Genomic DNA, 26,557 nt, shown 5'->3' with positions numbered 1-26,557 from the left:
AACCTTGCTTTGTTACCTACCAACTTTTTGACTGAGTTACTTAATCTTATAAGTCACTGCTTCCTTATCATTGAAGAGGATTAAATGGCACACTTAAAGAGTTTACTACAGTATTTGGCCCTGATAAAGACAATACTGGGACATAAGCAGATGAACCTCAAGCTACAAAGATGACAAACTTGTGGATCTCTTCAAGTATCTCAGTCCTAATGGGGTGAGGGGAGCCCCACACAAGCAAACAAGGAATGACAAAGCATTCTGCCAAGTTCTGGAAGCATGGCAAGGAATTTCAGCCTTTGGGAGAGGTCAGAAATAATCAAATAGGTGCTTGTTTGCTCTCTCTCTCTCTTGTACCCTGTGTCCGTGGAAGGAATTTCTTTATTTGATCTGTGTCTTTTTAATTCTGCATCAAATATTATTAAAATCCATTTTTGCTTTAACCTTTCTACCCATGAAAAAATGTCCACATGGAAGCAAAGGTGGTGAGGGTTTGCTACTGTGATGCTCATGAGCTAATGAAGGTCAAGCTGACTAAGTCCCTGAGAGGAGACAGCAAAGCTGGGACCGGAAATGATGTCTGGCATAATGTAATGGTCAGTCTTTCTTTCTTTCTTTTTTTTTTCCTGGAATCAATTTTTCAAGACAATGAAAAGATGATGATAATGAGTAAGAAGTTAAATCATTGGACTATGAATGCAATCCACTGCCTGCCTTCATTCATTCATGAATATTTATACTACTGAGTTCTTGGCCAAACCAGAATTTTCACAGTCTCAGGGGACAAATGTTAGGGGAAAAAAAATACTACCTTGTTTTTGCTTCTGCTTTTCATTTCTGTAACTCACCGTCAAGAATAGTTTCGAGGATTTCAATGTAATAGGAGGATAGGGAGATTGATTCTATCTTTTCTGTACATCTGAGCAGAGCATTGCTATAGGTACGTGTGAGATGGCACAAAAGACCTTTTTTCAGGTTTATCTATATAGCTTAAGCAATTAATAATTACTTTATATTAATTACTAATGCTTCTAAGTAGCATTTTCTTAGCCTGCAAGCTTTTAAAGGCCTCCCAAGACATACAATTCCTGTTGGAAACATCAAATTGGAATAGGCAGGTGAACTGGGTTTTGTTTTGACGTTTTATCTTGTCAGATAAGTTGACTACACTGTCTTACATGGGACTGACACTTTAAATAGGCCTATAAAAACAGTGAAGAAAGGGAAGATTATGGGCACACAGGAAAAATCAACAACAAAAGGTAAAGGCCAAAATAGCTGTGTGGTCCCTGTGAATGGTAAAATCATGGCATAATTTTTTTTTTCATTTAATATTTTATAAAAGACATGAGAACTCAGAAAGATAACTGGTAGTACTCTACTAAAATGAGAGAAATTCCTTTAAAGGCCTATGTTCCACCAATAATATTTTACTCTTTCTGTTGTCCTAACCTCATGTCTTATTGTGTATTCCCTCTGCTGCTGTGGTTTGAATGCATGGTTACTGCACTTTCAAAATAAGATTCAATACAGTCAAGGAAAGGGACAGGGCCACGGGAGGACGGGGTGAGGAGGCAGAGTGAACGGAAGAGAAAGGACAAACACTGGGGAATGATACTGGCCAGATTATATTGTTGCATTTTTTGCATGTACAAATATGTAACCACAAATCCCACCATCATGTAAATCTTTAATGCTCAAATAAAAAATATGGGGAAATTAGCAAAAAAAAAAATTATATCTTGGAACCCAAGGCCAATGTGATAGTACTGTTTGTCTATTATGAGATGATTAATTTATGAAAGCAGGGTCTTATAAATGGATTTGAAAAATTATGGGCTGGTGGGAATCCTCTAGGTCATTTTTTAACCCTTCTACTTTTGCCATGTGAGTGTGCAGCAATAAGGTGCCATCTTGCAAAGAGAGACTGGACCTTCACTGAATACCACATCTGCTCATGTCTTGATCTTGGACTTTTCCTAGCTTTCATAACCATGAGAAATAAATGCCTATAATTCACAAATTACTTAGTCTCGGGTACTTTTTACATAGGTACTCAAAAGGACTAAGACACTATCTCTTCTCAAATTTACACTCACCCATAAAAAAACATTTTTTTTTATTCTTTAGCGTCTGTAAATTGTTCAATGCAGATTTACATTCTAGACTCTCTTGAGAGACCCTTAAGTGGGTTCATACCATTCTGAAGGATTCACTGTGAACTTCACCATGGCCTACATTGCCAAGTCTTTCTATGACCTTAGTACCATCAGCCTGGATGGTGAGAAGGTAGATTTTAACACCTTCTAAGGCTCAGCAGTGCTCATTGAAAATGTGGCCTTGCTCTGAGGCACTACCACCCAGGACTTCACCTGACTCAGTGAGAGCTGCAATGCCACCTTCCCAGGCACATGGGGGTTGTTGGCTTCCCTTGCAGCCAATTTGGACATCAGGAGAACTGTCAAGATGAGGGGATCATGAACAGTCCTAAGTATGTCCCACTCGGGAGTGGACACCAGCCCACCTTTACTCCTGTCCAAAGTGTGAGGTGAATAGGCAGAACGAGCATCCTGTCTTTGCCTACCTGAAGGACACACTCCCCTACCCTTTTGATGACCTGTTTTCCCTCATGACCAATCCCGAGATCATCATGTGGAGTCCAGTGCTCTGCTCAGATGTATCCTGGAACTTCGAGAAATTCCTCATAGGGTTGGAGGGAAGCTCTTCCAAGGCTACAGTGTACATTTCCTACCATCAGCATCAAGCGCCTCCTCAGAGTTATCATGTTACATGAGCTGCTCAGCACATGGATCTCCTGCTCCTTCCATTCCCAAGTATTCTTCCACAGGATGCAGTGTGCCCTCAGGAGCTCCTGCTGGACAGAAGCTTTCCCTCCACATCACCCCTTCATTTAAGAACCCTGCCTCTCCCATCTGCCTCTTTCCTTCCTCTTTGAGCCCTCTGGATACCAACTTGGAGCTCTAAGACTGGGCAGCAGGCTATGGGCCCCTCACAGAATAATGGTACTTTCATAAACCCTTATGGGTGGTGCCTGAAAAGTGTGAAGGGCCTAGAGCCATCCTGCCAGATGAGGCCAATAAAGGTCAGATGTAGAAATGGCAAAAAAAAAAAAAAAGCAGAATTATATTCTATCTTAGAATATAATTTATTGACACTAATTTATTCACTCTCATTTTCTAACTTCCCAATGTGCCTTTCTTCTCATGAACTCTTCAGAAAATAGATACCTTAAATATATTAAAATACAGGGGAATATTCATTGCCAGTTTAAAAAGCAACTTGTATGTATCAATTTGAGAGTCTGATTATCAAGTTAATGTGTTATTTAACTGTTACTATGCTCACTATAAATCATTAACAAAATATAAAGCATAGCCAGAGAGAAATAAGGCTGATATTTGAGGAGGATATTCTTACCTGAAATTTCAAAGCATGGAACCTATGATTTTGAAAGTCAGTAAAATTATTTTAATTATTATATTGAATGAAGACAATGTGTTGTAAATAATCATAGGACAATTTAATTCTCGTCTCCTACTTGAAGTTAATTTCTTGGGCCTAGTATTTCTTTTGTTCTTAGATAAAAAAAAAAACCTTTCTGAAAATAGGTAATATGAGACCATAGAGTAATTAAAGTGTTCAGAATATGTAATATTCAAAATGTTCAACTTATTTTAATATTAAAATTTCAGCCTTTCCCAACTCAGGCTGATTGCTGGTGGAGAGCCTCAAGTTATAGACTGGGACATGGACATGGCTGGATTCTCAAATAGACAGTACTCTATTTCTCCCCCAGTTCCATGGGCCTGCTGCTGTCTCTGACTCTTCTTTGATGGATCATAGTTAGGGAAAGTAGGAGAGAGTTGAGCAGAATAGCTTTTACTTGACTGTTAATCTGTTGGATTGACACCACTATCTTTCAGTCTAGTGGACATTGGACATTAACTCTTTTTTAAAATTTGTTGTTTTTAGATATATATAACAATAGGGTGTATTTTGACAAATTTTATACACATGAGGTGCAACCCATTACAATGTTGATACCATTCTTGTGTGTTGTACATGATATGGAATTGTACTGGTAGTGTATTCACATAAGACCATAGGGAAGTTATGTCCAATTCATTCTACTACCTCTTCTAGTTCCATCCCCCTCCTTTCCTTTTATTCCCTTTTGTCCTATCCAATGAATTTCTCTACTTCCCCTCCCTATTCTCTCTTGTTATGGGTTAGCATTCACATATCAGAGAGAACATTCAAACTTTGGTTTTGGGGGATGAGCTTATTTCATTTAGTATGATATTCTCCAGTTTACATCCATTTACTACCAAATGCCACGATTTCATTTTTCTTTAAGGCTGAGTAATATTCCATTTTCTTTATCCATCCATCTGATGTTGAATGGCACCTAGATTGGTTCCATAGCTTGGCTGTTGTAAATTAAGCTGCTATAAACATCGATGTGGTTGAGTCACTGCAGTAGGCTGATTTTTATGTCCTTTGGGTATAAACCGAGGAGAGGGATAACTGGGTCAAACGGTGGTTCCATTCCAAGTTTTCTAAGGAATCTCCATACTGTTTTCCATATTGGTGGGACCAATTTACAATCGCACCAGCTATGTACAAGTGAACTTTTCCCTCTACATCCTTGCCAACGTTTACTGTTACTTGTATTCTTGATAATTGCCATTCTGACTGGAGTGACATAGAATCTCAGTGTAATTTCAGTTTGCATTTGTTCAGTTGCTAGAGAAGTTGAACATTTTTTCATATATTGTTTTGACCATATGTATTTCTTCTGTGAAGTTACTGTTTAGTTGTTTTGCTCATTTATTGATTGGGTTATTTGTTTGTTTGTTTGTTTTGGTGTTATGGTTTTTGGGTCCTTTGTATGTCCTAGAGATTAATGCTTTATCTGAGGTGCAAGTGGTAAAGATTTTCTCCCATTCTGTAGGCGATCTGTTCATGTTCTTGAGTATTTCCTTTGCTGTGAAGAAACTTTTTAGTTTGATGCCATCCATTTACTGATTCCTGATTTGACATTAACTCTATGGTGGCTTTTATGAGTCCTTTGCTGACTCACCAATGCCCCCTCACTATCCCCTAACTTTGCCTTAGTGAGAGTGGTAGTCTCCTCGTCCACACAATTACTCCTTCCTCAGCCCCTTATGCATCTGGAAATACATCTAGAATTTCAGATTCCATTGGTAAGCTGTGTACTCCTACTGTCAGCTCTCCTGTACAAGGATCCAAAATATCTTCCAGGTTTTCACATTAATTCCTTCTCTCAAATAAGATCAAGATTTGCTCTGGAGATTTTTCAGATGAGATTTAGACACCATCCTCCTGGATCTACTCTAGTCTCCCATCTCAACTCTACCTTTGCTCACTATAAATCATTAACAAAATTTAAAGCATAGCCAGATATATATCAGGATTTTCTTACCTATGGGGGTGGGAACAGTAAAAGTCATAATCCACAGAGGGATCTCACAAAAATCCTCATCCAATAATCTTTCTGAAGTCTCTCTTTTTTTAAAATACCTTTATTTTATTTATTTTTATGTGGTGCTGAGGATCATACCCAGGGCCTCACACATGCTAGTCAAGCACTGTTACCACTGAGCCACAACCCTGGCCCCTGAAGTCTCTCTTTTAAGCCTAGGATCAGCATATGACATCATCCATCACTTGCCTTAAGAGTTGGACTCACAACTCTATCCAAAACAATTCTCAGGATCCTCCTCTAATCCATTTGTGTCTGTCACATGTAAAAATCATGAGCAACTACTTATGATCAGTCCCATTGCCAATTTACAACATTTTAGAATTCATAATTCACTGTGTCTTTATTCCTTAACCAAAATTTCCATTTCAAAATTCTGATATTCATATAATATCATGTGAGGTATAGTTTAGGTGGTGATTTTTATGAACACATATAAAGCATTCTTCCTTTTTTCCTTCAATACACATTTGAGTAATAAAGCTATATAACATCATAATGTCTGAAATGTGCATTTCTATGAAGGTAGGGATACGATATTGAAAAGAGGACACACAGACACATAGTGTTATTTCAGAGAAAAGAGATTGGTGACTATGTGCAGGTGAATAGGGTGTCTTTTAAAGGAAGTTTGTGAGGATCTGTGGGTAAGGGGCATTTATAGAAGTCATTCAGAACATCTGAGTGATCTAATCTACATTGTGGTATAAAACACACAAAAATATATGTAATCACATCTGGAAAATTATGTGTAATGTGCCATGGAAGTTTCTTGTACATTTATCGTTCTTCTTCCCTTGAGAGATGGGGAGAAATTTCTCGATCTGGTCCAGTGAGGTTTCCTCATCTTCATCTTCGGTGGGTTCCACTCAGCTGGCCTGCACTAGCATATGTGTGACCTTGTATCAGGGCTCTTATTACATTTGTAGACTATTCTTAGTCTCTGCTAATGAGATCGCTTGGAGTTCGCTTGAGTATCACATCTTAATCATTTGATTTCTGCAGACGTTTCCTTTCTCCAAATAAACTCTTCAAAATGCCTGCTGCTCTGCGCTCATTAACCTGGGGATGGCTTCCCTAACTCCAATTTGAAAATTCTCTCCAACATCTGATACTTCTGTTCTGAATGGGATTCTCCAAGCAGTAATAAGAGGAGGAGGATGTGAGACATTTTCCAGTGTGGAAAAAATGTCACTAAATTTCCAAATGCAAGGGGATTTTCCCCTTTATGTAGAAGTACAGATTTCACTCTCTTAATGTGTAGCCTAATTATGATCCATCCCCAACCCCACCATCTGCTCAATTCCCACTTCTTTGTTTCATGTTCAAAAAGATGTAAGTGACTTAAATATTTTAAATATTTGCTAATAAATAAATGAGCGAGTGAATGAGGAGATGAATATTTATCAGCTAGGATATCTTTTTTTTTTTTTTTAAAGAGAGAGTGAGAGAGGAGAGAGAGAGAGAGAGAGAGAGAGAGAGAGAGAGAGAGAGAGAATTTTTAATATTTATTTCTTAGTTCTCGGCGGACACAACATCTTTGTTGGTATGTGGTGCTGAGGATCGAACCCGGGCCACACGCATGCCAGGCGAGCGTGCTACCGCTTGAGCCACATCTCCAGCCCCAGGATATCTTATTTTTTGTTTTGTTTTGGTTTTCTTATGATATTTTTCTACTCTTAGTTCACAATTGATTTGATATGGTGATGAAGATAGCAGTTCTCATTCAAACAAACCCAACATAAGATTAGAAATGAATGGCAGCTTAAAATTCTACAACACTTTTCCATCTGCTGTTGGTCATTTGATAGATGACCTATATTTCTAAAATGTGCCACTTTGATAGATTGCATTGACCATTTTCTGAATGCACAAATGTTGTAATCCAGGCCCAGAGAGTATCAGCCCTTCTTTCCACCTTTGCTAAATCTCACATGCCAAGAAAGGTATTTTCTTTATAAGTATGCTTTAAGCTCTAATAGTGCTATTTTTAAATACTGTAGGGTTTTGAATAATAAATCCTAAATTATTTTTTATTCACATGGAACAAAAAAGTACGTAATTCCAAAATTGATAAACTAAAAATATAGGTACAAATAACTGAAACTTTTGATGTTGAAATTATCCTGAAAATTTTTGAGCATATTTAAAAATGAGCTTAATAGTCATTTGCTAGAAGAACTTTGCAGATTCTCAGGAATGTCTTTTATGACCAACTCAAAAGGGGAGAGCCTAATGTCAGAGAATGATGACAAAGATCTCATGTTTCCCTGTTGCCCCTCAAAATCCCAGAGTATTTTACAGGCTGCCAATGTGTTCTGTTATGATGGCTCAGTATTAAATTGTGGCCTTCATCAAGGGACCTCACTTCATGAAGTGTGATGCACTGCCATGTCCTATCTTTAGCTTCAGTGAACTCCTTCAGAACACTTTAAGGTTTGGTTCTTTATCAGAATTTGAAACAAATGAGGGAGGAAAACTACACTTGATGTAAAACAATCAGTACTTAAAAAGACATAACTAGGAGAATCAGCATTGTTTTGATTAATCTCTTCTTTTCTAGAAGAGGTCCCTGAAGTAGAAAGACAGTCTAGAAATTAGTTTCTTAGAAAAGTAAATTCTTGCCCCTGAGGTGCTGATGGATATAAAATTGGGATTTGAACCATTATTAGCTCTGTTGCCGGAAAGATTTTAGTCATTTTCAACAATGGAATATGCTGAAATCCCCAACATTTCAGTGTCTACTACGTGGGTTCTGGTTTGGATACTGCAGAGAATTGTATTGCAGTAGGAAAGAACTGGAACAGCTTTGGATAGAAAGGAGGAAAAGACAAAAGATAAATAAAGGAAAGGAAGGAAAGGGTAAGGAAAGGAAGGATAGGAAAAGAAAGAGAATGAAAGGGAAGGGAAGGAGATATGTCACCCAGTAGGGCAAACTTGGGGAAAAGTTAGAGAAGGTACAACTCACCATAAGGATTAGGAAGAGAAACAAACTAGCAGAGAGGGTAATATTTTCAAAAGGCTATGAATAACTGGGGGAGTGGAGGTGATCCCTTGACTTAAATACTCTGGCAGGCATATGGAGCTTGGTGGTGGGAAGCTCAAGAGCAGATAATATTGAGACAGCTGTACTGGCAGACGGCAGATGGCAATTTTTTGGTTTCTTTCACCACCACCACCACCCCCATTTATAATCCCTAAGTAAACCTTTTTGACTCTACTTCCAAAACCAATTCTAAATTTTTGCTTCTCTCTATTCCAAATGTCAAGACATTTCTCATCTGTGTTGCTGACCAACTGTTGCTCCCCTCATCAGTTCTTACACCTGACCAGAATGACTTTTTAAAAGTCTAAACCAGACCTTATTATTTTCCAGTGAAAAGTTCGTCATGATATTCTTATGGCAAAAAGAATGGAGAAATTGGTTTCTCTGGCCCACAAGGTGTATCTCTAAAGAGGGTTGAATAGTTGCTCTATGAAAGTCTACATTCTAGCTCCTGGAACCTGGAATATGGGTTTATTTGGGAAAAGGGACTTTTCATACAAAATTAAGTAGAATATCTGGAGAGGAGATAATTTGGGTAATCTAGGTTGGCCCTAATAGATTATTAATATCCCTTTGTAAGAGACATACAAGGGAGATAGGAGAAGAGAAGAAGGCCATTTGAAGTTGGATGCCAGTATATGAGTCAAGCCATGGAACACCACAAGGCTTCAGATTTGGAAAAGTCAAGGGAGAATTCTTTCCTAGATCCTTTAATGGGAGTACAGCCCTGCCAGTATCTGAACTTCAGTCCTCTGGCTTTCAAACTTGTTAAAAAAAAAAAAAAAATCTTTTTTTTTTTTTTTTTTGGTATACCATGTTTGCTGTAATTTGTTATGGAAGCCACAGGAACTAATACCTCTTCTAGCTATATTTACCTTTTTGCTTGAGTACTTCATTTCTAACATACTATCTTTCTTTTTCTTTTTCTTTCTTTCTTTTTTTTTCTTTTTCTTTTTTTTTCTTTAATACTAGGAGTTGAACTTGTGCACTCAACCACTGAGCCACATCCCTAGGCTATTTTATATTTTATATAGAGACAGGGTCTCACTGAGTTGCTTAGTGTCTTGCTGTTGCTGAGGCTGGCTTTGAACATGCTATCCTCCTGCCTCAGCCTCCAAAGTCATTGGGATTATAGGTATTTGCCACTGTCCCTAGCAGACTACCCTATTTTTAACCTTTTTTATTATTTAAATTCAACATACTGTTTCAAGTTGGAGTCTTTAAATGATCCTGTCTTCCCAGATCTTTTTTTTTCTCTTTTTGGTACCAGGGATTAAACCCAGGGGCACTTAACCACTGAGCCACATCCCCAATCCTTTTACATTTTATTTAGAGATAGGGTCTTGCTTAGTTGCTTAGGACCTCACTAAGTTACTGAGGCTGGATTTGAACTTGTGATCCTCCTACATCAGCCTCCCATGTTTCTGGAATTGTAGGCATGTACCACCATGCCTAGTTCCCAGATCATTTTTTTAAAAAACATTTTATTTTTATGTGGTGCTGAGGATTGAACCCAGTGCCTCAGGCATGACAGGCGAGCATGCTACCACTTGAGTAACATCCCCAGCCCCCACCCCAGATCATTTTTCTTCCAGATAATTTTATTTCTGAATTCATTCTTATCATTCTTGAAGTTATATATACCTTTTACTGAAGGATCTATCCAGACCAATCAAGTTAAAGTTTCCTCTTAGTGATTCCCTTTCTCTTCACTCTTTTTTCATCTCAATACTTACATCTATTTGGTCTTTCCTTGTTTACTATTTGTCCTCCCAAAATTAGGCTTCACGCAGTGGGAGAATCTGTAGTGATTAGAACAATCTCTGATATTTAGTAACCATTAATTTAATGTTGAATGAGATGCATATGAGGAACTCTGGAGATAGTGTAAAATGTTAAAGATCTAGAAATTTGAGGAAAAACCCAGGTCTTTAGTTGTGGAGGAAACACAAAAACCTGTGGTTTCAGTTATATTATTGTAAGTAGACCTAGATCATGGAAAAGAAAATGAAATGAATCCCATAATAGATCTATAATAAATACGAAAGTGTGATCTTGGAACCAAATTGGTCCCATTTTCCAAAGTAATGTAGACATAAAATATTAGCTTTTGGAGCATATGATCAAAACTAAAGCTGAATCCATGATGGAATGAGATGAGTGTGAGAGTCAGGTTCGATAAAATGGCCAGGCTTTGTTCTGCCAGCAGGACAAAGCCAGAGGCAATGTTAACTGAAGAAAGGGGCTAAGGAAGATGGTGGGAAAGTCACAGACAACGTGAAAGACTATATAACTCTCAACTGCTTTGGCAAAGAGGAGCCTTGACTTTTGGGAAGGATCTAGACAAAACCAATTTCTGTTTGCTTCCAATTAGGAGAATAGATCCTTCCTAAAAAGACCAGCTGTTGCTTAGGTTCAAGTTGGAATGCAATGACATCATTTAACCTTGTGAGCTTTCAATAGTGTAATCTATGTCCAAATGGTAGGCAGGCACAGAGCTATGAGGAATATGCAGGATCATCATCCTGGATGATGGCTTTATTTAAATTTTTTTATTTTGCCCACCTTATCAGAAATCTAAGGAGCTTTATGGCAGTGTACTCTTCCAAATCAAAAAAGAGGAAATGTATACCATCTGAGGCTAATGAATATCATCAGAGAATAAATAAGCCAGGAAGACTACACGTGATGGGACTGGGAGTTCTTATAAACTATTTTGTTGGAAGTAACATCTTGGTGAATTTTCCGAAGGTTGGGGAGCATTCTAGTGCTGCATCCTTGGGGACCTTTTGTGACTCTCTTATTGCATCAGCGTAATGATAACAGCCAGAGACACATGGCAATCACATTCTGAGGTTCACAGACCTTTTAGAATTCCCAGAGACAGGGTCTGTTGAATCACCTCTCACAGGGTACAGTTTGACTCCTAGAAATGGTTTTAGCGTTTTTATTTCCTCCAACTTTCCCCTGGCTTCCCTGTTGTTATTGTTGGGCGTTTTGAAAATGAAAAACAATGTGGTTGGAGAAAAGGTCTACAGTGTGTTTGTGTCCATGAGAATAAACATGGAATCACTAGATATAATGCATGGTGACTCATGATTTGTGTCATTTATCTTCACTTGTGAGGAGAGGTGGGATAAGTCACTCATGACTGTGCCAGTCCTGATCCATCCTTCATCGCTACACTCATGAAGACAAATGCCACATTCAAAGGTTCACAGCTATCATGTCCTTTCAGACCAGAGATTCTGATCAGAGAGAGCAGAAGGTTGACCTGGTGCTGTTACTTAAAAATCGAGAACACTTTGCACATACCATCTTCTACCCCACAAACCTTGATCTTCAATCTCAAATTAACACATGACTAGATAGAGACGAGACCACTGGATAGCACTTATAATTTCATCTATGTCTATAGACGCTCACTTCATTTTAATTTTAAAATATCTAGTTCCTAGTAAATGCCAAGCATACAACTCTGCAGTGGCAATGTACTGATTAATAGGAGAGTGTTCTAGTCATCACAGTGATAAGTGGTATAATGAAGAGAATGCTGTGGGAAAAGTAATAAGTGGTTAATTTTTTTTCTGTGAGCAAGTCAGATGTGATATGAAAGGAGAAAGTCCGAATAGAACTGTTGAAAAATGATATTATTTGAGCTAATATATTAGAGAAAACAGTATGGACACCTTAATTTTCTACAATAAATAGATGGTGGTACTATTGGATTTTTAAAATAATGGAAGAGCAAATGAAATGCTTTCTCTTTTCTGAGCTTCTGGACCTTGCTACAGGTAATTAAAAGATAATTTTTTTTTATAATTTAGTAACTGAATGCATTTATTCTGGTTTTGCTTTCAATTATCTTTCTATGAATTGAAACACTTTAGAAATTAAACTATCCTTTGAAATCAAAGTATTTCCTTTTCCCTTGGTTGCTACATAAAAGTTCACATAAGCAGAAGTAAACTGAAATATTTCTACAAGTTTGAGAAAGTTGATTGACAAACTAGGCATTTCTAAAGATATTTCTCTCTTTGAGAATTTAGTTTGAACCATAACAAACTTATATATATGTGTGTGTGTGTGTGTGTGTGTGTGTGTGTTTTATGTGTGTATTTATTTTTTACTTAAAATGTAATTTTATAAGTTTCTCTCTAATCAGCAATGTGTTTTGAATGATTTGTGTATTTCAAATTCAGGGTGTTTTCAGTTTTGCCCCCTTCTCTATAAACGTATTTCATCAAATAAGCTATTTCATTTACTATTCAAAAAACATTTGTTGAACACATACTACATTGCAGTCTCTGGGCACATCAAATATATTGCATATCCTGATGGGACATATTGCCTAATGAGGAAGAAAGACACATGAGCAGGCAAGAGCAGTAGATGAATGCTCAATAAATATTCTTTCTCTTCTTCTCACATTGGAAGAACCATGGGTTATGTTAAGGAACACAAAGGTGTAAATTCCTACAAATTTAGAGAATCTTGGAAGGATTCATGGCATAAGTACCTCCTTCCCTCTTTTAACATGTTCATGTTGAAAGATGATGTAAAGAACAATAAAGGGTTGAAGAATGAAGAGGGACAGGGGTGGTTTTATCTTATGTACAATAGCTACATAAGGACTCTCCGAGAAGGTATAATTTAGGAGAGTCTTAGATGAAGTGAGAAGGAAAGTATACAGGTTATTTGGATGAAAGATAGTACTATTGTCATGAAACCTATGCATAGCTATAGGCCCATCTGGGTGAAGAATATTCCAGGCAGAAACATCCATCTAGGGTAAGGTGCCTGAGGAAGGTTGGTGTATTGGAGAAACATCAAGGGGCAGTATGACCAAAATGGAGTAAAAGCAGTATGTTCAGAGAATGATATCAGAGGAGTGGTTGGAGGAAGAACAAAAATATGCATGGTCTCATAGGCCACTAAAAGTACTACGGATTACTTTGAGTGATATGAGTAGCCTGGGAACATTGAGCAGAAGAAAAATATAATCTGACTTGTTTTGAAAGGATCCCACCACAGTTTGGAGAAAAGATTGAAGAGAAGCAAGGATAGAAGCAAGGAGAAAGATACTGGACCAGGCTATGATATAGTCCAACTATCCAAAGAAAAAATTCAGGAGGTAGTAATGGAGCTATATAGATATGACCAGAATCTTTATATTTGGAATTTCCATTGTGCATTTGTTAAGTATAAAGTTGATAAGGTGTAGAGATGATAGGATGTAAAGGTGAGACAAATGAGATTGGAAAAAAGTTACAAGGGCGATTTTGACCTGTGTTCTTAGGAGAATGGTCCCCCAAATAGTGGTTTAGCACATGATAGGAGATTAAAATGTGTCTGTTGAAGTGCTCAGGAATGAATTGGCCAAATTATATTGTTATATTGTGTGCACGTATGAATATATGACAATGAATCCCATCATTATGTACAGCTATAATGCACCAATAAAATATGTGGAAATCATTCTCTTGAACAAGTGAATAAATGGAATTGTAGAAAATGTCTTTGTCAGCATGTAATTGAGTTGGAATCAAGAGTTTTTTGTGGAGAGGTTAATTTTCAATTCTTCCAAGTACAGGTCTTCCATAAGCAGTTATGTACCTGTCTACAAGCCTGCTGGACTTTGAGTCTGTCAGTACTCAATTTGTAGATGGTCATCATAGATCTCCCTAGAGAATAAGTATAGATGAAGAAGAGGTAGAACCAGCAATAGAGGTTGAGCAGAGCAGACACTCTGCTGAAGGAGGCAAAATATTAGAGTAGTTCCCAGGAACCAAGTGGAAGGAGCTTTTCAGAAAATTCAGAAAGCTACTATGTGAGATGCTCCTAAGTTTTGCCTAAAATGAGAATTGAGAATTAGTTGCTTGATTTAGCCATGAACATAATTCTTTCACTGTCACCTTTTCTTTGTTACCTCTATGCATACTGTTACGTATGGCCTTCCCGGATATTCTTTTGAATCCCAGGCTCATCAAATTGTAACTTATATTTCACATGTGGCACTGAAAGGTAGTTAAATTTTTTTGAGACTATGAGATTGGGAGAACATTTTTATAGGTTTGAGTTAGGTTTTAAAGCTATTGACAGAAAATCAATAGATACTTTCTAAAATATATTTTAATCATATTTAGTTTTACTTGATTAATAATATTCACCCATAATGCATTGAGGTTTGAAAAGCACTTCATTTTCATATTTTATATCCCAGTAGAACCACCTACCTTGCTAAAATACCAAACTTTGACGCTTGTACCCTTAGACTGTCCCTGTCTCCAGTACCTTCTTCCTGCAACCAACTATAGATCCACATTTCACCCTTCCTCATTCTTTAAAGATTTTTAACACCTACTTCTTGTTTTCTCCAGTCCCACTCCTGATAGAATTCTTGGTGATTTCGGTATCCACTTCCATCTCTTGATCCTGATTACAGATTGTGTGGGATCGTTCCATCTGCTATTGCTCAGGATTTCCCCTATGTAACGTCTGCAACAACAGTATTTTTAAGCTCGGGGATATAAAATTCTGTAACCGTGGGAAGTAAAGAATATTTATTTTATTTCATTACGCTTTGCAAAATCCAGATTCTGTCTTCTTGTGTCCCTTTGCTCAAAGTTCTAGGTGGCCCTCAATCTTAGATTTTAATTTTTTATCCTGCTAGTGATCCCAGAATAGGGAGAGGGGAGGAAAAAGGAAAGATTATATATTAAGTATCTCTCTTCCTTTTATATGTGGGGAAAAAAATCCCAAATGGAGTTTTTAGCAGATGCCTATGTCAAACTCAGAACATCTCATCTGACTTTAATAATTGAGTATTCTGTTTAATTATTTCCTATTCCTCTTTATAAAACAGTGTTTGATTTGGTCTTACGAGGTAGTTCTGATTAGGACACGGGATCAGAAATAAAATGTACTTTCATAAGGCCATGAATCTAATAAGTAAGAACCAAGTGTAGACTCCAGATCTTTTGACTTCAAATGCATTTTTTTATTGGCATTAAAAAATGCATTGTTCAAAATGGCCAGTGGTTAAAATAGCTGCCTTGGCTTCCTTCCCAGAACAGTGTTAAAATACAGTGGTGATTCAATAAATATTGTCACCAGTGGTGTCTGTGGTGGTGTTGGTGGTGGCAGATCAAGAAGTGTGCTGAATTATTCTAATGGATACTTTTTTTTTTTTTTTTTAGATTGGCAAAGACATTGCCTATTTGCAGCACAGAGACCCCAATGGAGAGCTAGGTGGGTGATGATTCATGCTAAATCGTTCCCACAATATGCTGAACACTACAACAGCAGCTAATGTGAAGTGGCTCATTATACACTGTCAAATCCGATAACAACAACGACTGGCTTTGCTAGCATGAGCAATTTGTGGGAAGTCCAGCCACTGCAAACCACTACTGAACTTCAAAAGATAAGCTGTAATATAGCAAGAAAAACATATCCACTGAGTCATATTTGCAAATTTCTTGTGTGTGTCTCTTTGCCAATTTAGAAATTGCTTTCATGTTCCCAGCTTGACTCCAGAAATGACTCTCCTTGGGATTTACTTCTCTTGTGCCTCTTCCTTCAGTCATTTCTATGGGCCCAAGATTCTGTAAGGCTACTGGAGCACATGGACACAACTGGAAATGTCATTATTTTATGGGACTATTCCTGAAGCTCCCTTCTTCGCCCACCCTCCACCAACCAGCAGATGCCATACACATATACCCTTTTACCTTGGGCTGTAGAACAGCATCCTTGGTGGTAATATTACCTACAGGAAAATAAGATCCAGTAGGCGGCAGGCAAGAATGACTCTTTGCCTGATGATTTATGATTATGTGTCTTTTTGTATCCATTAAATGGTAATCTCCTTGAAAGTTCTGCATTTCCATATTTACATTTACCTATCTAGTGCCTATGAGCCATAATTGGCCCTCCCTATTAATGTGTTCCCTTCCTGAAAGTCCACCCTTAGGGAAGGAACTTGGATTAATCTTCTTGCCTTTCCTGTCCCTAGCACAGTGCCTGACACATAGTAGGTGGAAAACGACATGTCTGTTCAGTGAACTAATGAAGATATGAATGACTATCAATCCGATGGTTCTCCGAGGCTAAATTAAAGGCTAAGTGAAGGATTTCCCAACCATCAGAGACAGAAAAGTGATGGCTTCAATTTTTTTTTTCTTCAGGCCACAAGGAATAATGCCCTAAAAAAGTGGCTGTTTATTTTGGAAGGCAAGAATGAATCTGAAGCTATTTTCTTTATTTTTATATTCAAATGCCTATAAAACAGAAAAGCACCGGAGACCTATTCATTGCTCACAAATGATCTATGGGGTAATAATGTGCTTGCTTTTCCAGCTGTGCTGCACTTTGGTGCTATCTTGGGTTTAATTGAAAATATGCTGTGACCTTGGTTTTGTTCACTGGGCAAAGGGGGTTATAATTGGCATGAAGCCTCTAAAGAACTCCCTTTTAAACGAATGTCATATTGCTAATTTGGGGTTCGCCTGAGGGAAGTAATTTGTGAAGTCCTGTAAAAACAAGATGCATTTTAATCGCATGCCATTCACAAGAAGTTAATGCTTTTTTTAAAAAAAAATCAGCCTTTTAGTTTTCAATACCTATTTGTTGAATCCTAAATGCTATCGGTATGATAATAGTATTGTCCCTAACAGTCTCATGTTTCATCATAATTAAATAAACAGCTTGTGAATTGCAGTCCAAAAAATGTCTGTGTTCCACTCTTAACTTAAGGGGTTTCCATAGAAACCGCAGGCAGCAAGTTTAACTGACATTTATCGGACTTGAGGCTATATGCAGCATTGATATCTCTCTGTTTTTCTCTCTGTCACTTTGTATATGTGTCTTCTTTTCTTCCTTTAACCTTCCCAAACCTCATCCCCCTCAGCAAATCCTCTACCTCCTCCTCTATTTCCTCCTCCTCCTTTTTCTCTTATTAGCATTGAGGAAGTAATTTGGACTCAGTTAGATTTAACAAATGCAATAATACTAAAATGGGGCCTGATACTTAAGTGTAATTGTGTTATTAGCTGGAAATGTTTTTCCTCAAAAATAAAAGAATTGGGAGTGAAGTATACCAAGGTAGCACATGTTGGTAAGAAGGAACCTTTCACTGCCAGTTGAAAGTTTGCCATCTACATATTAGGGCCACCTTCGTCCCCAGGTATGGCTTTTCCTTGATTTATTCAGCACAGAATGATATTCCTCCTCAGCCCTCGTGTTCAGACTTGAGCATAACATCTTCATTCTGGTCATGTTCCAGAAGTATGATGAAACTGATTTAGGAAAGACAAAATATACTATGTAAATAGTACCTACTGTGCACCAGGTTTTTTGCTGGGTACATTCACTTAGATTGTCTTAATCCTTCACACTTCACAGCCAGGTATTATATAGAAGAAAATCAATCTGAAGCTGCTGGTCTACCCCAGGCTGGCTCTGAATCCTGGAGAAGGTCTTAAATGTTCTTTCTTGGTTTCTCCAAGGCAAAGTGAATGTGAGTACTTCTAAGCAATGGGTTTTGTTAAGATTGAAGATGGTACTGCAGCTAGTACATCACAGTAGTAGTATTTCTCTTGGTGCCTTTAGAAATGAGTTGCTGAAAGAATAAGTCATTGAGCTAGTAGAAAGCAATCTATATAGCACCATGGTTAAAGCTGGGGAAGGGAGGCAGCAGGGAGGGTTAGACAGACCCAGGCTCAGTTACAATCTGAGTGATTTGAGGTAAGTGACAAACTCAGCATCTGGTTTCTCATCTGTATACCAGAATAGTGGCTTTTACTCCATGAGTTTATGAGGAATAAATAAACTTATATGCAAGTTACTCAGAGTCTCTACCACATAGAAAGCACACTTTTTTTTTCCCTCTGTGTCTCCCACTTCCCCACATTTCTGATTTTCTATTACTATGGAATCAAAGTAAAATAAAATCAGTCTTCCAACTCTATCTAATACCCATAGTTGAAAATTATCTGAAAATTCATAAACTCACTCAAGTTTTCCTGAGAGCAATGAGAAAGTGATAACATCATACCCATTGTATAGGTTACAAAAAATAGAACTTGGGAGTTGCTAATGACAAGATCTCAATACAGCGAGTGTGGAGGCTGAGCTTACCTGATTCCTCAGGCTCCTTTTTATAATTAAAATTCTCAAGTTCGTTATTCTTAATCTGGGTCCTCTGTTTACCAGTTTAAGGAATTAACTCATCTTTCTAAAAAACGGGAGAGGAAGACTGGTGGGCAAGAAGAGAAGCAGGCAAGGAGAGGTTGTTCCAAAATCTCTCCTCACAGGGCTGTGTTCAGATCCTTCTCCCAGGATCCAAAGGAACATGTGGAAAGGAAGTGCTCAGTCCCAGGGGTAGATGAGATATTGACTTTGCAGCAATATACCCAAGTGTTGCTGCTTGGAGAAAAGGGGTGATGTGGAGAGAAAAATATCAAAAAGAATCCAGGAGTAAGTCAGAGATGTTGTTGGATACCTAGTGAATCAGAAGAGAAAGTGATGGAGTTTAACTAGGACAAGACTCTGAGAAGCTATAACTGCTGGTGAGAGTGATTTTTCCACATAGATGCACACTCTTCACTGGCGTGCATGTGCACACACACACACATACACACAAACAGGATTAATAAGAATGAATGTCTCTTTAAAAATTAACCCCTTTTCAACTTCAAGGAGCTCATATTGGAGATAAAATATGGCTCCACTTTTTTCTGTCCAGGGGCCTATTCTTACCTTATTAGGGCATTTATTCTCTATTGTTTGTGGAAAAAACATTTTAATCCACTTTGTCTGCTTTGTGTTAGTTTAGTTAAAGCTAAATAATAGAATGCATAGAGTGACCCTAGCCAACCATACAGACCCAGCAGTATGTCATAACATGTAGTAAGCATATGAGTAAGCATGAACACCACAGGAAGCCACTCTTTTGCCCAGGATTCCTCACATATGTTATGTGACACATGGCGTCACTTCCACATAAGCGAAGCTTACTTCCTTTATTATTTCTTAGATGATGGTTAATTATAAGTAGATATCCCAATATTTTTCTTCCATTCCCAAACAGGTCATCTTTCTTGGCAACCTTGAGGTTGAAAGGTGTAGATCAGAAAAAGATGTTCTTGTGCTGAAGGAAAAGTTCAAATTTGTTTCATCGAGTGACTGTTAGTAAACATTTCAGGCTATGTAATCCTATTATCCATGAGAATTACTCTGAACTTCAGTGTGAAAGCACCCCATAGACAATACATACACAAGCTCTCATAGAATCATCTAATAAAACTTTGTTTACAAAAAAAAAAAAATGTTGAGCTAGATTTTGCCTGTAGACCAGAGTTTCCCAAACACTGATCCCAGAGTTTTGTTTACATCCCCATCCCACGTCTAGCTTCTGTTGGCATGGTACTTACAGTTTGAAAAGCAGGAATGGAAAGCGTAGGAGTGACAGCCTTACCACAATTTACCCTTGTTTTGTAGAGTTTACTTTTTTCCCAAGCGTTTTCAACAGTAACCTTTATCTCTCTCCTATGCCTTTGGCATACAAAGGACACATATTCTGTCTTCACCTGACAGAATGGTGTAGTACATTTAAGTGACTTACATTATTGTCACCCTGCAACTGTAATTAATATCCCTATTGGAATCAGGCTGTCAGTCTTGTGCTTTTTCAGTTGAATTGTTCTTTATAAAATGTATCCTTTAGAGAATAAATACAGATGGTGGGAGAAGAAACCCAAAAGGAATCTTCATCATTCAAACCAAGGAAAAAGTAGGTTAAGTACTAATGGCCTAAATAGGGCATATTCAGGTTTCCCTGTTTCTCATCACTTTAACATACCTTGGGGGACCAGGTTCCTTATTGCTTTTCATATATATGTCTCATTTTCCCCCCATGGAATATTTTTGCAAATTATACCTTGTAGGCAAAATGAATACAGGAACATACAGGGAGTTTTTACTTTGCATAGTACTATGTTAACTGGTTTGTTAATATTGGAACAGCAGTCATCATTTTGCAAGGTTCCACGGTAACTAGAGCAAATACAGAGACTGCAAAAAGATGACTTTTTCCAATATGTATGACCTATGGTTAACATGGCACCAAGCAAAATGAGGACTGCCTTATGTAAATAAATAAGAATCCAATTTTCAAATGTCTGCATTTGCTGAATAATTCCCTCTTTTGTAGTCATTAGGGGGAAACAAAGAAATCTCTGATTCCAGTCATTTCCATTATCTGACATGTCATCACCAAGGCTTCCTCATTATGCAATTCGAATAGTGTTGAGGTTACTTGAAACCAGTTTCCAGTTCCAATTAGGAGGCCATCCCTGCTATCTGCATTCTGATTAAATGACGTTGCCTGGAAATCACAGAAAGAGTCTACTCTGTTTCCTCCCCTTGCTCAGATCTCATAAACACAGACTCAATTAAAGAGAGTTTCCTTATCAGGTTTTTGTGGGTCATTTTGGTGAATTTATTAAACTCTTAAGTCATGCTGAAAACTGGAAGGAGGTGGGTCTGAGATAGTCAGCAGGAGCCAGGGTTAGATATGCAGGACTTGCTCCTGTGCTTTAGGACCTGTGAAATAAACAGAAGTCGGGGCAGCCAATGAGTTTCACAGAGTGAAAATTCTGTAGTAGAGCTATAAAAAACATGATGCATATCTGCCTATGTTTTAGGCTAAATCAGAGCCTTATCTATACATTCATTATTTTAGAACTTATTTATTGAGATGTTTTATTTGTTCATTTGTTCCTATCCATATTGTACACATGAACAGCCTTCTTATTCTTGAATATGTTCTTCAATGTCCTTTTCCCTTTCAACAAAAAGAAAAATCAAGTCCCCACAATTAATCATTTGCCTTAACATAGGATCCAACTCTTTTGTTTGTTTTTTTTTTTTTCTCAATGTGATATTATTTTACTTTCCCAGCAACCTATCCCACTACATTTCAGCATACATTCCTCCTTCCTGGTAGAAGTCAGCTTGCATCTCCTTCTGCCTCCTGCTGATGTTCACTTCCTGTGGTCCCCAGCTCCTGCCTATTTTCAAACAGTTTTTTTCTCTTTGTTACTGTGTGCTCTTTTTTCTGTGCTCCTATGAACCCTCTGTGTCATCTTCTCTAGTGCTTTTCACTCTATTATCATTTTTGCTTACTAATTTATGAATTATAGTACACTGTGGGATCTTTAACAGGAGACACTTGGTCCCATGTGTGAAGAAGTAAATGCTTCGCATGATTCTCGGAAGGCAACCAACAAATACTATTGAAGGAAATGCCTATGTTATTTTCTCCCTTGGAATGCTATCCCTTGTGCTTACCCAGATCTTCATATACTACCAGATCACAGGTCTGCCCGCCTTCCTGTCAAATCTCACTGATTCTCTCTGAGCATCCTGACTACTTACAGTGATCCTCAGAATCACATGGTCTTGGCTTAGATTTTATGTTGCTTGTGCTAGGCTTATTTCAGTACCCTGCCTCAAATGATCAATGATGGGAAGTTACTGAGTTGAAGAAGTTTCCTCCTAGATAAAGTGTTGGCAAGCAGACTTGGCATAATATGTTATTATGGTTCAAATGGCATTGGAGGGTCCCAGCACCCTGCTATAAAATGATTCATAGATACCTTTAGTGTTTGGCCTGTATATATATATATATATATATATATATATATATATATATATATATATCACACACACACACACACACACACACACACACCCCACATGTTTTTGGTTATAGTCTAGGAAATTTAGACTTTGTATTGTTTAATAATGAACAAGAAAGTACTTGGTAAAAAATTGGAAGATGATTTTAAAATCTGAATGACTCTCTACAAATGATATTTATTCTCTTCATATTGCCTTGTATGATAATTTAAATTGAATTTCTCATTACAAAAATCCATATGCCTTTTGGGTACTATTGTTTGTTTGTTTTCAACCTATAAAGGGAATGATGACCCGGGAACAGGGCATTTCCTAAGGATTAATGAGCAGTTGGGGGTTAATGACTACCAATTCTTCCCATCCCAGTCATCAATCCAAAGGAAACATGGGAAGCCAGGCCTTTAACTGCATTACCAACTTTTTGAAATCAAATCCTTCTCTGCTTGCCTTGCTGAGAACTTATGTTCCAGATGAGCTTGTTATATTTTTCAGAAGCTTCTTTAATTACTTTCCCTGTTAGTAACCTGGACAGAGAAAATACACACACACACACACACACACACACACACAGAGAGACACACAAATATATATATATATATATATATATATATATATATATATATATATATATATATATTAACTTATTAAGAACCTTATTTAATTATTATTCACTTTTCCATGAAATTGTATAGTACAATTCATGAATTCCTAAGACATTTATTAAATAAGGTTCTTAATAAATATATATATTTATTTGTTCACAAGAAAAAATAGAAAAACAACTCTTAGTTTTTGGGCTGAGAGGAAAATGTTATGAGGAGAACAATAATATTTCATAATTTTGATTAAACATAATTTGAGATGCCCAACCTCTTTTATTAGCTTTTCTTGCCTCCACTTTTTAGTCTGAGAGTCTAGAGAAAATAATCCTATTATAAATCCTGAGAGGTTAAAATATATGTCCATTTTCTGCAATTTAATTTCTCTTAAACAGTAGATTTGAGGTTATTTTTTTCTTTTTTTCCTACTTTTTAAATACAAATATAATGGAGTTTTTAATGGAATGTTATCTTTTCTCATTTATTCGTGTTCTACAATTACATTAATATGCATGATATTTTCTCCTTTGGTATCAATCATGGTCATCCAGAATGCATTGAAAGAGATAAACATTAATACATTATATAATGCAGTAATGCATTCTCCCCTGAGGAATAATCTATACCTAATAAAGTTAAGTTGTAGAGTAGAAAAGTCCCATTTCTTCTCTACTGAAGAAGCTCAGGACCCAATATTATCTTTCTGATATGATTCTTCCTTTACCACAAATTCCTTAAAGATATGACAAAGTGACAAATCATTACCTGAATTTAAGGTGTTTGGCAAAGATCTGTGGCACCAGAGTAGACTGAATCCCAAACCTTTCACAATGGGAATTTGTCTTAAATAATTTGTTCACAATCTTTGTTTAGTGTAATTCTCCATGAGGATGTGATGATAAAATTGATGACTAAACTTTATTTAAAATATACAATCACAAGTGAACAAAAAATTGTATGTAATGTCAAAGGTTCACAAATGGGGTGAAACCCATAGTAAATGTCGTAGGAATTCATGGATTGTGCTATACAATTTCATGGAAAAGCAAATAATAATTAAATAATGTTCTTGATAAGAAATTAAGCTAAGAGAACTTAATCGTATGATTCATATTGATTTAACATTAGATAATAGTCAAACTATGGATCATTCTTCATATAAGGACTTCATTGTAACAAGAACTAAATATTGAACTAAACAAGAACAAAAATGTATACAATACTGATTATGTACTAGACATCATTCTAAATCCTTCTCTCTATATCAACTCATGTATCCACATAATAATACAGTACAAAAATTAAGGTATGCAAACCCTAGGCAGTTTAACAGGCCAAAGCTACACAAAATTACATATCTAAGGTTTAAAAACTCTGTATATGATATACATCTGCTTAGCTGTGTAAGTAGCTAGTAATCTACAACAATCAAGGTCAGTTATAATTTTTTTCATTTAATACACATATATTGCGTTTACATGATATACAGGGTTCTCTGGATATGTAGTTAGGATATTGCTTATTGTTGGTAAAGATAACATTTTACCCTAAACCATTTTTTTTCAATCACCTTGAGAAGCTTTTTTGTTTGTTTGTTGTTTGTCTGTTGAGAGTGGTGGTAAGGAGTGATTATTGAGCCTCCCTTTACAATTTATAACAAGATGTATACCGCTTACATCTTTTTGGTTTACATAAGTCTCATCAATAGATCTTCATAGTCTCTCTATTATTATAAAATTACCCAATCAACTTGCTCCTGACTACGAATTGAAATATGGGGATGCATTCGGTAATTCAATTCTGCAAATGTTTACTGAATATCTAGGCATCATCCAGTTTCAGTCTTCAAAAGCTTATGAACAAGATTAGTTTGATCATCTTCCCATCTACATTCACCAATTTACCAACGGATTTGGTAAGTGCTGTAATCTTGGCTTTATAGACAATTAGGGGGAAGATGGATTGATAAAAAGGATGAAAGTCTAATAGAGATAGTCATTATAAAATTGACGCTGGTAGGGTTTAATTTTGGTGGAAAAATCAGAGTGTGGTATTCCAGGCCAAAGAAAGGAAGAAGTCCCTGATGAGGGAAAGATGCGGGGGCAGGGAGAGGGGACATATTTTTAGATGAGGAAAAGAATGCCGCCTAGACTGTTAGGGATAGTCATAGGAGATGAGACTGGGAACAGTCAGATACAGGATCCTGAAGTCCCTTTCATTTCAAACTAAAGCATTGGTTTTTCAGGGCATAGTTTTGCACACACTCACACCCCCCCCAACCCCAGACATTTGGCAATATTCAGAGGCACTATGGCTTTGCACAACTGGGGAAGCTGCTGGCATCTAGTGGGTAGAGGCAGTAAGAGACTTGAGCTTTGTTCTAGTGGCACTGGTGAATTACTTTTTTTGGAACTGTGATTGCCTAGGTGCCTGTGTGTTGTTATACCAAGCCTGTAAAGTGTTGTTTTGAAAATATTACATGGGAAAAGTATATTTTAAAATAAAGACCAATTTTACAGATAAGGAATGGCATGCATTAATTATCTGGTGACACCTGAACCTGAGGGAGGGGGGAATAAAGAATGGGAAAATAAGTTTTAATGCATTGTTTAGGCTCAGACTTAGGATATTAGTAAAGCAGTGAAGGCAGGCATTGTTCCAATGAGGCACATTTCTGATAATCGGAGCATTCTGATTTTGTAATCTAAAGAGTGAAATATCAAGGAGTATTTTGAGCTGGAGGTTTCAAGGTTCTTTTCTTTGGTTATGCATTTTGTTCAAGCAAATAGCTGTCATAAAAATACAAACATCCTCCTGAACACCACAAATCCTACCATATAATTTGAGATATAAGTTAGTCATCTATATTTCATATTTTCATAAATAATCAACTTCAAAAAGTGAAGATGATCAAAAGGACTTATAAACAGCCAGAAACCTCATGCCAGGTACATTTATCTCTCTTGCATCATGAGAAGGTAAACAAGCAAGCAAAAAAAAAACAAATTAATTTTATTTTTAGACCTGCCAAGTGTTAACTGCATTTCTCGGTCTGATTTTTTAGCATGAAGTAGATTTGACTTTTTGGTGCTAAAACAAGATTGGAGCTGCCACCGTGTCCTTTGCCAGTTCCATCTTTGTGCTTTGAATATTGATAGTAGTATTAGGAGATCTTTTTAACCCATGGATTTTTAATTGAATGGTTCAAATTTGTCCCTGGGGCAGACATGTGAAGACCAAGAAGGTCTTCCATTTTAAAGGGGATATGCAGAAGATTTGACTTGTTTGCTACAGGGATGCTTGTTCTCTGCTGGAAGAGTGGTCAGATCTAATGTAGTGGAAGTTCATTTCCTCAGTTCTGAAGTCCAGGGAGGTATCATGTGAATAAACAAATTAAGAAAACAACTATGCATCCTCTATGAGGGAACTTTCAAGGCAATCATGTTATTTTAGGCACATGCAGCAGGGGGCATTGTTTGGTCAAACATAAAACAGGGTTGCTCCTGATAATAATAGACATAGACATAAAGGAAAAAAATAAGGAAACCTCCTCTACTCCTCTACCTCCCCCAAAACACATGCAAAAAGAGCAAGGAGATGGTGAAATGCTCTGTAAATTTCTTTGTTCTTTCCGGCTTTTCATGGTGGGAAACACTTCTATGCAAACAACTACAAACCAGGCAG

At 37.1% G+C, this 26,557-nt stretch overlaps 1 protein-coding gene and 1 pseudogene across 5 annotated transcripts in view; both read left to right on the top strand.

The window, feature by feature from the left end:
* Positions 1-26,557, top strand: part of LRRC4C (leucine rich repeat containing 4C) — a 169,711-nt gene that overhangs the window by 130,638 nt on the left and 12,516 nt on the right. For 2 of the 4 annotated variants that reach the window (XM_081262084.1, XM_081262085.1), the window contains one exon: positions 15,770-15,821. The exons of 1 other annotated variant lie outside the window; for it this stretch is intronic. The gene's annotated coding sequence lies outside the window, so the exon portion shown is untranslated. Of the gene's footprint in view, positions 1-15,769; positions 15,822-16,817; positions 16,908-26,557 lie in introns of those variants that run through there. One more of the 4 variants, XM_081262087.1, reaches the window with a different exon arrangement.
* Positions 2,227-2,791, top strand: LOC308641798 (glutathione peroxidase 2-like; annotated as a pseudogene). Its single transcript has one exon. The product of its transcript is annotated as a glutathione peroxidase 2-like (transcript).

The sequence above is a fragment of the Spermophilus citellus genome, assembly GCF_964194105.1.
Source record: "Spermophilus citellus genome assembly, chromosome: 2".
Taxonomy (NCBI): Eukaryota; Metazoa; Chordata; class Mammalia; order Rodentia; family Sciuridae; genus Spermophilus; species Spermophilus citellus.
The sequence above is the reverse complement of the archived record's forward strand: the minus strand, read 5'-3'. Positions and strand labels throughout refer to the sequence as shown.